Source organism: Chaetura pelagica, unplaced genomic scaffold (genome assembly GCF_000747805.2).
Source record: "Chaetura pelagica isolate M959 unplaced genomic scaffold, ChaPel_1.0 scaffold83, whole genome shotgun sequence".
Classification (NCBI taxonomy): Eukaryota; Metazoa; Chordata; class Aves; order Apodiformes; family Apodidae; genus Chaetura; species Chaetura pelagica.
This window is the reverse complement of record NW_009952893.1, coordinates 3,589,296-3,605,597: the sequence shown is the minus strand read 5'-3', so window position 1 is coordinate 3,605,597 and position 16,302 is coordinate 3,589,296.

Genomic DNA, 16,302 nt, shown 5'->3' with positions numbered 1-16,302 from the left:
CAAAATTAAAATTATGATGGATTTCATTATAAAAACTAAAAAGGCATGTGATTTGTACTTTCCCATAAAATAATTGTAATAACCCAGTCAGATATGGAAATTTAAAAACACTAGCCTATGCTGTCTTTTTGTGATTAATCACCCTGGAGGTCCAGCTACTAATTTATTTCTCACATATTTAAAGCAGTCCTATAAAATACTAAAAGCACAATGAGATGACACTTTTCTAGGAAAAAGTTATGCTCACTTTATTAAGGAAGATATAAGTTAAAAATTTAATATTAGATCCATTCCTGATGGCTGAAGTTACGTTAAAAGTTCAGTTTTCAAGTTATGTATTTTTGTTCCAGCGAAACAGAGACGAGAAAATATTATTTCCTTGGACGTCAATAAAATATATTGAAAAACAATCCAAATTCTAACAATTCCACATATTCTAAGAGGATAGGACCCCAGTTAACTTCAGCTTTCTCTGTGCAAAATTTATACTATCCAGGATGAACTATCTTACATAAAGGTTGTAAAAATATGTCTTTTTTTCTACCATACCCATAATCCATTTGGATTTGTGCTGAAAAATAAGGCAAGATGATTTAAATAACATACCTGCATCAAAGAGTGATGGCACACAGTCTGGCATGTATAAACTCACAGCATTATCAGTTCAGTATCTTGATGTCATTATGCCAATATAATCCAAGAAGAAAGAAGCAAGTGCCGGCAGAAGCCCTGTTCCACAGAAAGCAGCTGCTGCTTTTCATTCTTCACAATCCAGGGTAAACAGGTCAGCGGAGTCTGATTACTCTTTTTGTTTGTTTGTCCAGTACCCAATTGGTTATCTCTCAGGAAGACCTATGAAAGAATAAATGAAACATTCATGAGCCTACAGGCTGATGCACCTGAGAGTTAACGACACCAAAAAATATGGGACAGCTGTGTATCTAGTTAGTTGCTCTTCTGTGCTTTACTCTTGATGGTGTCTTGTGTTTTTATTCTTCCCCCATGAATGTATTACATTTGTTTAAAGATGCAACAGTCTTGCTTTAAAGTTCACTTCTTTGAGACCAGTCATGGCTTAGCCTTACTATAGAGTCTCTTCCAGGAGAAGGTAACTGAAGAAAACCCCTTTGGACTCTTCTTGAATTCTTGTACATTTTTATATCAAAACAAAAGATATAGGGTGTCTTCTCTTGCTCTGATGTAGTTTTTCCTCTAACTTATACCATGAAAAAGTCTATAGAATTTCTCAGTTTAGTGGTGAGGGCAAACCACAAACTGGCGAGCAGAACTGCTATTACTGCCCTTCTACCCTCCCAAGGGAAGACACAAGGAAGAGAGACTTAAAGGTTGGAAACTGCAACTGGAACAAGTTTACTGTAACACAGAAAAGGGAGCAACAGGTGGGGGAAAGAACAGATATACAAACTTAAATACAAATATATACAAAACCAACCTCAATGATGGCAGGAATAGGTGGGTGGGGTCCCTTGCAGTAAGGCCACCTCAGGAGAGGGGTCCACTGCTCCTCACTGCACTGGGTAAAGCTGGATTCTGGGGAGCACATGGCAAGTCCAAGGACCACTGAGCAGCACCACCAGCAAGAACGACAGGCACAGGAAACAAGGGGGCTGAACTTTCCGTTCTCCTGGGTTTTATAGGGTATGGCAGGAAGTGGGAGGGAATACTGACCCCTCTCTGTTCCAACCCTCCCGGGTCTTTCAGGGTCCTAAAGAACCCCTCTCAGTAGTCCTTTTTATAGGTGTCAACAACCTGCTGGGTCCACTCTAACCGTAACAGAGAGCCATTCCTTTCTATTTAGAACAGAAAAGACTGGAAATGCCAGAGACTTTAAAAACAAATGGCTCTTGGGATGTCATCCTTGGAACCAAGTAGTTCATCCTTTGAACTCAATAAGTTAATTTCCCAGATCACCCAGTTCCAAATGATACGGTTTTTGAGCCTTAGCTGGCTCCCAGACCCCCACCCAACTGCTCTCCTATTCCTCGTCCTCAACAGGACAGGAGAAGAACACAAGATGAAAAGCTCATGGATCAAGATAGAACAGAGAGATCACTTACCAATTACTGCCATGGGCAAAACAGACTCAACTTGCAGAAAATTAATATATTGCCAATTATAATAGATGTGGATGGTGAGAAACTAAGACAAAAATGGCAGTAACGCTTTCCCCTCCCCACCCTGTTTCCAGGCTCCTCTGGCCCCACCCCTGAACAGTGCAGGGTGAACAGGAAAGGAGGGGTTGTGGCAAGTTCATAACAGCTTCTCTCTGCTGTTCTTCTTTGCACTTTTCTCCTGCTCCAGTGTGGGTCCTTCCCAGAGGCTGCACTCCTTCATACAATGCTCTAGGGTGAGTCTCCTGTCAGGAGAACCTGCCCCTCCATAGGCTTCTCTCCACAGACCACAGTTCCTTCAGGAAATACCTTCTCTGGTGTGGGGTCCTCCATGGGCAACAGTCTGGATGTCTGCTCTGGTGAGGTCCTTGTCATGCACTACAGGGAAATCCCTACTCCACCATGGTCATCTCTCTGAGCTGCAGGGGAATCTCTGCTCCAGTGCCTGGAGCACCTTCTCCTTCTTCTCTGAACTTGGTTTTCACAGGGCTATTTCGCATACTTCTTTTCCCTCACTCCCCACTGCCATGCCAGTGTTTTGCACTTTCTTAAATATGTTTTCCCAGAAGTGCCACCACCTTTGCAGTTGGGCTCACCTGTGTCCTCCAGTGGGTCCAGTGTGGAGCCAGCTATATCCAGCATGAGGCAGTCTCTGACCTCCTCCCACACGGATCCCCCTGCAGCTAAACCCCACTGCTTACATCTTGCCACAGACACCCAGTACAATTTTATGTAGACTAAAGTTTGCAGGTGGATTCATGGAGCCCCATAGGGCAGTAGACTCTATTTTGGCAGGAGTCACTGAGTTTGTACTTGAGTTCTATTGCAAAACTGGAACTATAAATCTGTATTTTAAAAAAAACAAACAACAAAACGAACAAGCATAATTAATTATGATAATATAAAAACACCATTTATGAAAAAGGAAGCAAGAGTGTGACAGCTGATTAAAAAACAGTGTCGAGTGGATGTTTTTTGATGTGAAGCATGTGATTTTAACATTTCTCTTGTTTTTAGGTATATTCTTTAATTTCCAACATCCCCTCAAATTTCAGCTTTGGATGGGGACAAGGAAAGGCACATTTCAACCTAAAATGTGGGAGTTTTTCATAGTTGTGAGAAGTCAAAATAGCATAGTTAAAATATCTTTTCCAGGACAACCACAGAGTAGGCACAGTTAATTCTATTACATTGTATGAACACAATGAACCAGATTCTTCAATCAGCTCTGAAATGATTTTATCACTCTTGCAAAACAAAACCTCCAAAAGTATATGATTTAGCGGTAAGAATCAATCAAAGGAAAAAACACAAAAGAAAGAAAATAAAATTACTTTGAGCTTATCCAAATCCTCTGTACTTCTGTAGTTCCTCTCATAGAGAAGAATACTGGTGTTCTGCAATCAGGTCACGTCCCTAGAGCTACAGTTCTGTGGGAGTGCAGCTCCCTCTGGTGTGTTGAGCTGACACTGCTCTGTAGCCTGTAATGCTCTTAGCAACGCTCATCCTGTGTTTGAAGGAAATTAACACAATCTCTGCATACCTATTTTTTTTCCTTTGGGGATTCTATGACCTAAGCACGTTCTAATTAATCTTTAAAAGACTCAAACCTTAATGAATTGTTATAACTCTTTCACCAGATCAGCTTTGTAACTTAGAAGAATAAAATATATAATTCAAAACCTACTCACTCATCAATTTTAATTTTTTGTATTATAAGGCCTAATAGTGCCTCACAATCCCACTATCCCAGACCATGCAAAAATAAAAGAAAGTCCTAGTCCCAAGGGACTCTATATCTGAAAAGTCTTACTTATGCTTTACATTTCATTTATATGTTGCACGCATTTCAAAACCGACAGATCAGGGCATGTCTGGAAATGTAAAATTGCATATCAGCCTATAAAAAATTTGAAACATGGCCCAGACAGAACAGGAGGTCTGGGGTTACTTCAGAAGCCTACAGTTACATGCAACCAGAGCTAAGGGTTGAAGAAGTCTGAGTCACTCCAGTCCTTCCTCCCACCGCTCCCTCCCTTTCCTGGCTCATAGCAAGTTCAGGAACTAAAAGCTTGGAGCTGAAAGACTGGTAGGTACACATACATGCATGAAAGGACTGGCATCATTGCTCAACAGGGATGCGAATTTTCAGCTTCCAAGGCAAGAAAAGACAATTTTTAAAGACTGAATCGTTTTCTTACTTTGTTGAATCTGGCGGTGTTAATACTGATATCATCAAAGGGTATAGGAGATACAAGCGGTCAGATAGAGCACTGCTGACTTTCATAGCAAACCTCTGGCTTCTGACTTTTTCTTCAATACCAACAAGGAAAGAAAATCTGATTTTACTTAGAGGAATCTGAGGAGTGAAATAAATTATCTTGTTGACACGCTTTATTAAGTCAGCAGGTTAAGGGAGGTGATCCTTCCCCTCTGCTCAGCAGTGGCGAGGCCATACCTGAAGTGCTGGGTCCAGATCAGAGTCCACCAGTACAAGAGAGACATGGACATACTGGATAGAGTCCAGCAAAGGGTCATGAAGATGATGAAGGGGAACTTTTGTCACAGGACAGCTTCGCTAAGAGGAAAGGCTGAGAGGGCTGGGACTGTTCATCTTGGAGAAGGCTCATGTACACTGAGAAAGGGTGCATACAGGGGTAGTATGTACTGTTCTTCCACTCTTTGGGCAGGACCTATCTTTTGTTCTATTTTTGAATAGCGTGCTATGGTGATGTCAACATTAATAACACCCAGCTGAGCAAGCTAATCAAAGGGCAAAAGACTGAGCAAGTGGAAAAGGATGTTTCTGCCAAGATGTGTTGGGCCTCTGCCTCAGGCACAAGGACTGGTTTTTTGTTAAGAAGGGAAGAGTACTTCTGAGTCCCAAAATGGTCTTCTTGTAGTTTCCTTTTAGCCAGTTGTGTTTCACATGTTCCTGGACATCTAGTGTCCTGCCTGAACTTTATTGCGTGCTTCTTGTTAGATATTTAAAGTCTCCTGAAGAAGAGAGAAATAGTTTAAGGTCCTTCCTTCAGGGGAAAACTTTTTAGATCTCAGACGAGTCCAAATTCTAGAGCAAGAAATTAGATTCCTCTTGCCACATTTCTCTGTTACAGAATAGTTACTGCCATTATGGCTTCAAAAGTAATAACAGAATTAATTTAAATAATATGACTGCATTGCATCCATTTTTAAATACATATAACTATATTGGAAGGAAGGCATTCCATCTGGTAACCCATCTGCAACTCTATCTATACAAAAAGTTAGTATTCATAAGAGAACATTCATATATTTGAATTCTCTGAACATATTGTGACCTTCTGTTACTATTCACATAGAATACCTCAATTTAAATATATGTTAGGTTATTAATATCTTTCAACAACTGCAGTATTTGTAAAAAGTAGCAAACTCAAGAAGCATGAACCTTACATGAACAGTCAGTTGCATATGCAAATTACTCACATCTTTGCATGGTCAGTTTGACACAGAAAAGCAATACAGACCTGTAACTTCCTACCTTATTCCAGCAAATCCAGTTCAAAGGCTTGGTGGACTACCTAGGTGACATGACATGAACATTTTTTCCCTAGAAATCAAAACAGAGGTTTACAAATGAATTTATAAGTAATTGTAATACACTTAACCTTTTCATCTGTGGTTCAGGAGAAAATTCTGTCCATCCTCCCTAATTTAAAGTGGGTCATAGAGATAGCCATAACTAACCTGTAAATAAAAATCTCTCTGGCTTTAATTTAAACTTCTTTCTGAAAAAAAACAAAGGAGAGGAAGTTCCTAGTTTATATAGCTTTGATGACTCAGAGGTGAGTTATCTAGGACTTCAAGTAAAAGCGAAGTAGGAGAGTCCCCTAATTCCATATTTAGGCTATGCCTTGGTAATTTATTTTGCAAACATCTGTAGCACTTTAAGGCATTATTCTGCCACTTCATATTGCAAGTTAACAAACCCACAGTTTTGGTAGCAGGGTTATTCAGTTTAGCACCGTCTAATCAGCTGAAGCTAAGAATCAGTAAGGTTACCTTGAGCAGTGCAAATCAGGGCTTTGAACTATTTTAAAGCTCATTTTACCAGAAACAGATTAGGAAATGGCAGTAGAATATCTTGGTAGCTGCCCTTGGGAATCAACAGCTGCTTCCAGTCCTGCCTGCTAGGTACAACCTTTCTCTAGCACCCCACAGTTCTCTCCACTTGCTCCTCCACATAGTTTTCTCAAACCACCCTTTGACACCTCCTGCAGTCTCTGCCTAAGCAAGCTCCTTCCTGAAATCCACAACATAGTTCTCAGTTCTGTCCTGCACCAACCCCCTTAACTATTCTGTCCTGAATTCCTACAGGTCTGTTCCTTAGTCACATAGTTCTCAGGATGGAGGGAATGTAGCAGGGGAGATGCCAATCAGTAGCCATTTCTGTTTAAAGCTTCATTAATCCTCACATAGGATTTATTACCCTGTCTTAGAAATGCTCACTTAATTGATGGCTGAGAAAGGTAAACTCTCTCTAAAGTGCTGATGAGTAACTATCTTATCTGCCTATCTAGATCCAGATAGGAATGTCTGGCCAGTGATTGAGTTAAAAATCAGGTAACTGATTGGCCAGGTTGGATGGGGCTTTGAGCAACCTGGTCTAGTGGGAGGTGTCCCTGCCCATGGCAGGGGGGCTGGAACTAGATGATCTTAAAAGTTCCTTCAAACCCAAACCATTTAATGACTTTATAATTAAAGCAATATGGAACCCCAGGAGTAGAGAGGAACTGCAGACTAATGGATGAGAAGACAAGTCTCAGATACATTTTTTTCCTGAATGCCATTTACTGAAAGTAAAAATTCCTAAAACTGTATTTAATTAGCATAAATATTTCACCGATAAAGTAAAGAAGCAAATACATAAACATGAAAGCTATTCTCCACTTAGGAGGTGTAGAAAAAGGCACTGGAAATATTTCCCAATAATTCAACAGACAAACATTTCAGTACCTTAGAGGCTTCATTGCTAACCATTTATCACAACTGTTATTAGGGCTTGCCCTCCCCTCCCTCTCCCCCCCCATTATGACAAGACCTTTCAGCTAGAAAATAGTCTGAGCTGAAACTCAGAGTCTGAACCCATGAGCTTACACTTGGCTCGAGTCAATCTGAGGGCTGCCAGCAAAGGAGCAGTTTAAACTTTCACTCATTTCTTTTCTTCTTTGTCTTATTTTTCTTAGTTTTCAGTTAAATCAGCTTGCTAGTCTGACTCACTCCGTGACTGGCATCGCTTCTAGAGCTGATGCAATGGAAGTGGTGACATCACACCTTCTCAGCAGCAGCAGCAAAGTCTCACGTTATCTTCAACTCACCACAAAACCGCACCTTGAAAAGTATATAGGGGCCAGAACACCATATAAGTGCAAAGCACAATTCTGTGGAAAACAGCAGACATTAGAAGAATTAAGACTCCTCTGGACTAGTCTGTGGCTACAGGATAGGCCGAGGCTTTTGACAGCACACTAAATATTATGGAGGGTTCTGCTGCCAGCTTTACAGCGCCACAGATGCGTGACATAACGTGCTGTTCCCGCTGAAAACGCTCTCTGCCAATTCAATTTGTTCAAACAAAACTTTGACAGGATAACTTTGCCCCGGCGGGATGACTGCTACAACAGGCATGGTTGCCCACACAGCCCTCACCCTCTGTGGTTCAGGCACCGCCTGTTCCCCTGCAACCAGGATAAAAGCAGGCAGGCAGCATAAAATCCTCACGGAGCGCCCTGCTAATTTGACAAAAATGTAATCATGTGCCCACACCTGATCCAGATCAAATTTGTACTGCTGGGTGATGTGGCATGGCCCGGCGCCAGCGGTAATGATTGTGGAACCACAGCGCCCAGCCAAGGCTTCTCCCACAGAGGAATTACCTGCACGGGAGGTGGTAAACACAGAGTGCGGCTCTGCGCAGGGGAAGCAGCTTGTGCAGGCTCCCCGGAACATGCCCCGATCCGCACCAAGGAGACTTACAGTAACCCCTTGCCAAACCACCCTTCTTTCTGCCCTGCGAGGGAGGGTGCTGGGTTAGCCTCTGACTGAAAGCGTTAAGCAGGGAGGGGAAGGGGAAAAAAAAAAAAAAAAAAAGGAAATTACATGTCTGAGGTTTTTCTTTCGGGCAAGTCTCTTATAAAAATAAAGGAGCGTACAAATGTCTTTGTTTCCCTGCCAACTTTTATAAGAACTAATTAAGATGAAGGAGAACTTCATTTTCCTGTTTATTTCATACAGAGAGCAGCTAATGAATTTAACCTATCGATGATTTTGCAGCTGCCTGCTTTAATTTGCTTATGATTGAGAAACAAAAAGTTAGTGTAACGGCAAAGAGTTGCCAAAGCCGCGGAGTGGTCACTGGTGCACGATCCAGCTGTGTGATCAAACTTCAATTAGGCAGCTGTGACAATAGAGCCCAGGCTGTCTTTGGGAGCAAGAAACCAGTAATTAAAATTATGACTGCTGCTTAATAGTTGCTTATTTCCAAGCTGGCCGGTTTGTCCATAATACGGTCAATATAATCGTAAAGGTATAGAGAGCTGGCATTTATTCCTTGCTAAAGAACACGATGCACTTTTCAACTTCAGGATTTATCTATTGATTGCAATAGAAAATTCAGGCCATAAAATTCAGTGGTAATTGCTATCAATAAATTAAGAATTATGCTTTACCAGAAAACAATATTCAGGAGTAAATATTCACAGGCCTTAACATAACTCATATTTCTTAGTTCAGGCAAATCGATTACAAGACTTTTATTATATCAAAGAATCCTGTGGTCCTTATGGGTATCATACAAAATTCAATAAAGAATTTTATGGCTGCTATAAAACCTACAAAATAATTTTTAAGGTCCTTTTGATTCAGAAGGTAAGATCCCAGCCTTCTACAAATCAGTGGCAGAGCTCCCAATTGAGATTGACAAAAAATGAGCACCTAATAATATAGAGCTCTTATTCATTATTTTTTCCATGACTTACTGTATGTGACTGGGGAATCTTATAGGTTTTACATACACTAAATTCTACAGGTTTGGTGTTGTGGTTTTTTTTTCAAAAGGGGGGGAGGATGATTGACTTCAGGGAAGCGAGGTACTTTATTTTCTTGCCTGCCTTAAAAAACAGCGCTCCAAACTTTAACATGTTATTTAAAATACTATCTCAAAACAATTTACAAATATTAGATAGGGATTCCCAAATCATGATATCCTAGCACTGGAGTACCTAAGCTACTGAAGAAGGCATGTGCAGTCCTTGGGAACTACTGCTGCCCTGCTGCACCACTGGTCCTCAGCCAAGGTTAACACTGTGTCAGCTCATGCATGATGACGCTTTGTACATGTCCTGCTTTGAGCCAGAATGAAGCCAATTTTCCTTTTACTGATTTTGTTTTTCTTCAGTAAATTCTCTTTTCACTAGTAGCAAGTTTTCCAGCTAGTGGGCTGATAACATGGGAATATTTATGTTACTGCTGAGATATCAAGGACGCTTTATTCTGTGGCTTCAGATACTAGAGGAGCAGAAGAGTCGTATCTGCAACCCTCCCATAGGGAGAAGTGGACTAGACAGACAGCAAAATTGACCAGAATATTTAATTTCATATATCTACATAAGCTCAGTATAAGGTCAGAGATCATGGAAATCAAGCCTCTTTCTGCTTCTTCTTCCCTTCTCTTCCATCCATAGCTGTCATCCAGGGAGGACTCCATCTATCCATCACCTTTGATCGCTAGGCTTGTGGATTCCTGACCCTCACAACTACCCCACTCAGCTCCTGTCTGCTCTGCTGCTCTCTCTGGCAGCTCCGGGACATTTTGAGACTGTTCACAGCTCAGGAGATGCCGTGGGAGTTGCTGGGGTTGGGGGGAGGCAGTAGGGGTTTTGCACATTCCTGAACACATTTGTATATAATCGTACATAATTTCTTCTATCATTAGTATTTCATTAAAGCTGTCTAGTTCAGGTGTCAATCTGGGAAGTCTCTTTCCATCATTCTCTCCTTTTCCTACCTGTGTGGGAAGGGAAGGGTATCAAGAGTGTTGTTGTCACTGGTTTAATTGCCAATCCTGAGCCAAACCATGACAATACAATTCTGACAAATGGAAACAAGTATATCAAATAACAGCTGATTCTCCACATTTGAACTATCCTATTTATTCTACTCCATAATCACAAACCCGGAGATGCAAAGCTTTTTCTGGGAAGCTGAGCAAAAGCCTTCTCCTTACAGCCACCAGCACACTCTGGCTGGAATGTGGCAGTATTATAATGACTTCCAGTGTGTGCATGGGGCCTGTGCCGTAGGAAGGGGAAACGACTTGCTGTGGAACACATGCTGTATCAGAGCAGAACAGCACCCATACAATATAATATGTGTTAACCATCAATGTGTGCTGCTACTGCTCACTGGTGTTGCAATCTCCTCTGCTGGCTTGGTATTCTTTCTTCATCAGCTTCTGATGTTGTAACTCAAACCAGACAATTTGCAAGAATGGATTTCACCAATTCTTCATTTTCCTATTTGCACATTAATTTAAATGTCACATGCAATTTAACTTGATGTATTTTTACAAATTACATGGAAAACAATGTTTGTTCCTGCTTTTGATGTGGCAATTAAAAGTTTACACGATTAACATTTTTTCATTTTTTTCCAAGTAGTGTTTATAAAGATCTGTTTCATAAATTGTTTCCACAAATGGACATTCATGCATATAGACATAATAAAGTGACAAGAAAAAAATATCTGAAAACTGAATTACAAAGCAATTATGCTTTGAATTCGTATGTTGTTTGGGAGTATAGCTTCATATTGCAGATTTTTTTCCATATCCTGCAATAAACCAGTCACTTGTAATGCAAATGATACCGACTTGCAGCATATTAGTATTAGTTCTGACTTCTAACAAATTAAAGTCAATTCTCCCATTATCTGGGAATTGATTCCCTTGCTACAGATGGAATGACATGTAGCTTGCCTACAGATCATCCAGTTCAAGATCAGCAGCAATATAACCAATCTTACACCAAGTTAAGCTGTTGGTTCTCAAATCTTTGTGCTTTGCAGTAAAGTATCAGGATCTTTCTTTAGAAGCTTTACATTCCTTTTGTCTTTTTAGACAAATTACAGGTACTGCAGAATATGGATTTTTTCTGCTTGTTTTGTGTAATCATGAATTGAGTGTATAAGTAAAACCTCCTGCATACAACTGAGCAGATATTATGGTTTTGGGTAACCTGAGCAGATTTCATGGTTCTCCCTGGTTTAGGTATTCTATGAAACATGCTGTATGGCAGATATTGAGCAATTTGCAAATCAATGTATTCATTCATATTTTTTACATTTTAGAATGAAATAGCTTAGGAAAAAAAATAGTAGCAAATATTCAGAGTTCAACGTGAGATTAAACATTAGAAAAGTTGCTTATTTTCTTAGGTCTATCTATGGAAAAAGTATTCTACAAACCTCTAGTCATGTAATTCAATCTAGAAAAATGCTGGCATGGTATTGATTTATGTAGATTTAACTGATGTTCTGACACATGACTAGAGGGTGTTCTTCATAACCCCAACTCAGCAAAGCATGTAAGAACATGCATAAAACAAAGCATATACTTTCTATCACTAATACTTCATGCCAATTAACCCATATTTTCACTGCAAATTCTTCTATGCCTCTCGTGTATCATAAACGTTTCATATATATATACACACATATTCCATGTTATATAGTCCACATATCTGTTGCATTTTTCAATATATGTATATTCCAAATAATATCTTTATGTGAGATTTTAAAACTAGACTTTGTAAAATGAACGACTTTTTGAATTATATGGTATCTGAGTAATCCTTCACATAATCCTGATTTACACCATGTAGATGAGATTTTATGATGCAGATGATGTAGTCTAACTGTGGGCTGATTCCCATCACCAGTTATATATCTACACCTTGTGCCAGCTGTGCTGTTTGGCTGGTCCCACTTTTCTGGGGGGAGACTAGTGTTCATTTTCTGCCAGCTTAAGTCCCTGAGCTCTCCTGGTTTACCCTAGAGATGAGCATCACTGCTGGTAGGAGCAAACAGGCAAGAGGGGAGAGATGGAGTGGCATGGCCCCAATGCATAACAGCATCTAGCTTAGAAACCATGTATTTTAAAACCACATGTCCAGTGCATGCCACACCATGAAGAGGCCTAGCCTCTGTGTGTCAGTGCACTACCCTCACCCTCCCTTCCAGCTTTTAAACAAAAGACTCGTCTCTAATGAAAAGCAAAGCTGTTTTTAAGAAATTGATTGAAAAATGTTTTCCTAGTACTCAGACTGGCTTTTATCTGAACATAAAAGTCAGTTTATCAGAGTTAATCCTTTTAGTATGCACTTGTCTTACAAGAACAATTTTCATTTGGTCAAGACAAAGGAATCCAGGAATTTCTGTAAACTAACCCTCCCATTGCTTGGTTGCCTTTTTGTTGACATATTGTTGACATAAGGCAACATCCCTTCCAGTTTTAATGGAATTAAGCACATAGACATCTAGTGAGTTGTAAATCAGACAGGATTCCAGTTACCTTTTGCTTTGTTAAAAAACAAAGGGTCTGGCAAAGAATAAACCTAAATAAAATGAGAGGTAGTCTCTTGAATGTAATAAAATCTTCCTGCTGCATTTGCTCAGGTAGTTAATGGGAAGACTAGCAGAATGACAGATGTTTTTCCAGACTTTCAAGGAGAAGTCATGTTAATGCTAACCTTGACACATTCTTTTCCTCACAAAGGAATGAATGTCAGGATGCTACATGGTGGAAAAAGATGAGTTGCTGCAAATATTTAATCATCTCACATCTATTCACCTGAATGGCATTACTTTCTACTGCTATAGATTTTGATAGAAGAGCAGTCTCCCTGATTAGCTAAAAAGCAAGCGCAGAAAAGATTAAATACCTGAATATTTTTTTATGCAAACTCAAATTTAATGAAGAAACTGAAGTAGTAAGTTGAACATCTTTTGAAAAGGCAGAAAAAAATAATGACTTGGAATATTATGGAGTAATTTAATTTGAATATGAATTCACTACTCATGTGATCTTCTGAATGTAATTGTTAATTCTATTTGTAGTTAATATTTATTTTGACCTAACTCTTTTTGTGAGGGAATAATTGCATGGAATGACACTTCAATAAAAATGAAATGGAATAGTGAAAAAGCTGAAGTGCAAGAGCAAGGTAGGTATAAGAGGAAGGTAGGTGTAAGAGGAAGGCAGGTGCGAGAGGAAGACAGCTAGGTTCTTGGATGTAGCAATCTAAATTATCAGAAGTGCAAATGCTGCAAGTTATTCCAGTAAATCCCATTTTTTATTTGCTCTATCCACCAAAGACACATGTTAATGTGTGGTTTTTGTTGCTAGAAATTTTCCAGTAATTTTAGCATATATAAAAAAGCAACTATTCTGCATTCTCATACAAGTAAGCTTCTGCAACAGGGGAGTGCATTCATCTTTAACAGAGCCAGAAGTAAATTAGAATGTTCTTTGTCTGAAAAAATTCTAGCTTTAAATAATAAACTGCTTTCCTTTAGTTTTTGACAATGCAGTGAGATTAATAAGACATTGTTGCTTCAGCCTTGTTGGTAGGTGGGAACTTTAGCACAATATTTCACTTCTAGCAATATTTGATACTCTCAGTTTTAATACTGCAGGACACCTTTCCCATGTGTCAGTTGGCCAGTAAAGTATCATATGGGACACTTGCAAATCAAACCTAACTCTCAGTCCCTATTTATGAGACAGCTTTCTTAATTTTTAAAAAAATGCAAATCAAAATTGCTTAAAAAAAACCTTGTTAAGACTGTGCTGAAAATTACACCTTCATGCATAGAGATCTAGAAAGGATGTGCAATATTTATGAGGCATTGGGGCAACATATATATATATATATTAAAAAGTTACAAGACCAAATCAAAATAAACCACTACATTTTCTAAAGACAGAATGGGTGACTACAGCTTGTCACAAAGGCTACCAGGTGCTGTATGCTGAAGGGTACACTGAGAAATGATTCAGCTGGTGAATGTGCAATGCAGTCCTTCCATCTCTTCATAGGGGTCCAAACACACTTCCATTACCAACAGAAAAAGCTGTGAATGTTCAGCTTCTAATAACGTCGTTAAACTTGTGAGCTGCACCTCTGAAACTGCACCTGGGGTTCTCATATCCTCCCACTCTGATATTAAAAATATTCTGCACATCAGCTGCTATTATGCATATAAAAATGACACAAAGAGAAGGCTTCTCTATAGGCTCAAGCTGACACCAATGCCCTCAGTCATTCAAACACTCTTGTAGTATGAGGAATTTTTTCCAGGCAACTGTAGTCACTGAGAAAACCAAAACTTCAGAGGCTGAGGCCACTTTAGCTGTTTGAACTCTAGCAAGTTTTCTAGAAATGCATTTAAGAAAGAATACAAATCACCTTTTCACACTGTTACTCCCAATAACACCTTCAGTGGAGTTACAAAACGCTGTCTTTGAACGGATATTAAACGTTTGAGAGGCTGCAGCTGTCTACAGAACTGCCTTTTGTTATCCTGATTCCACAGTCAGTCCCTGTTTCTGGCAGCTGTAACTTGCCAGTAAAGGTCCAGTCTTACACTAAGCATAGAAGGGGATTCTTAGGGCTGGAAGCAGAGAAAAACTGAAATCCTCTGGGATCATTATTTTAAACTTTCTATTCCAGCTTGCTGGTTTTAGCCCAGAATTGGTAAGTGTCCATTTGCCAGTATCAATTTAGTGACATCGAAGTAATTATAAATATTGAAAATATTCTAAACAGTTTTCAATATAATATCCAAAATATCAGAAATGGGAGCAAAAGCAAACAAGCAGTCTGCCCAAGCAAGTCAAACTGACTTAATCTGCCTGTGCAGTGACTGAAAAACCTATAGCTAATGGGAACATGGTGCACGTGACATACCTTGTCTCAGCTGACACTACCCTTTGCTGACACGGCTGTCAATGAAATTGCCCATCCAACTTCATCTTGTTAGAAAAAAAGGATGTATGAGTATGTGCCAGAGCAACAGCATATGCCAAAAACAATGCACAAAAACACAGTTCCTGAGGACGTAACAAAAGAAAAGAAAATTTCCTGTCTATAGAAATAAACCCTGCATTTTACACCATGTAACTTCTTCAGGTAAGAAGCTAAAAACTCTCGTGTTTGTCTTGATCAGTACTTGCACAAAGATTTTGTGCACTTAGGGTGTTTTCTAAGTACAAGCCTTTGAGGATCCTTATCTTCTATTTTGTACAAGAACATGGGAAAAGCATCCTCTTTGGTGCCTCTAGAAGTCTTTCCCAAGCATGACGATTGGGATTCTGTTCAGGCAGTGCAGGTCTGCCAGTGTGGCTGCCTGTGCCCCAGAGAGGTGCTCCATGTCGTGTCGTTAGCCCAGCAGAATGTCTTGCTGGTGAAACTGGTGATTTCCTCCTCTTGTCACAGTAACCAGGAAGCTAAACTAACTGCAATTGGGTGATCTTCCACCTCTCCAATTTCAGAAGTGCCTCTTCGTGATAAATCCAGTCACCAGTAATGCATCTTCCTGGCCAGACGGCACCCTGTCTAGTGTGTAAAGACACCCTGCACAGTGTGTAAAAGACATTAACTGAAAATGTGTGGTCACTGAAACTTTATCAACACACCCTACATTTGAATAAATTCTGATGTGTAGTCCCTATCAACAGCTGTATCTGCCATGATAAGAAGCCACAATGCACAAGGCTCACAAAGGTGAACTATGGCACCTCATGGTGCAACGTGATGCATTTCAGAAGTGCAGCCCGATGGGGCTCAGACAACTCCACAGCTCACAGAGAAAACAATTACAACAAAATGCTGGGAATGAATGCTTTGCTGTCGCTACACCTCTGTAGCAAAAAAACAAATAAAACCCTCTTGCAGCAAGACAAGACAGCAGACATTTCTGGTAGCAGTCGCTGCCTGGAAAATCTATGCTTACTTCACAGGAATGCACTTAAAATACCTTAAAGGTGTTTATGTAACATTAATTAGAGATCAAAGATAATCTGATCACTGGTGAGGGAAAATGCTGATTATATTATTTAAGGATATACTGG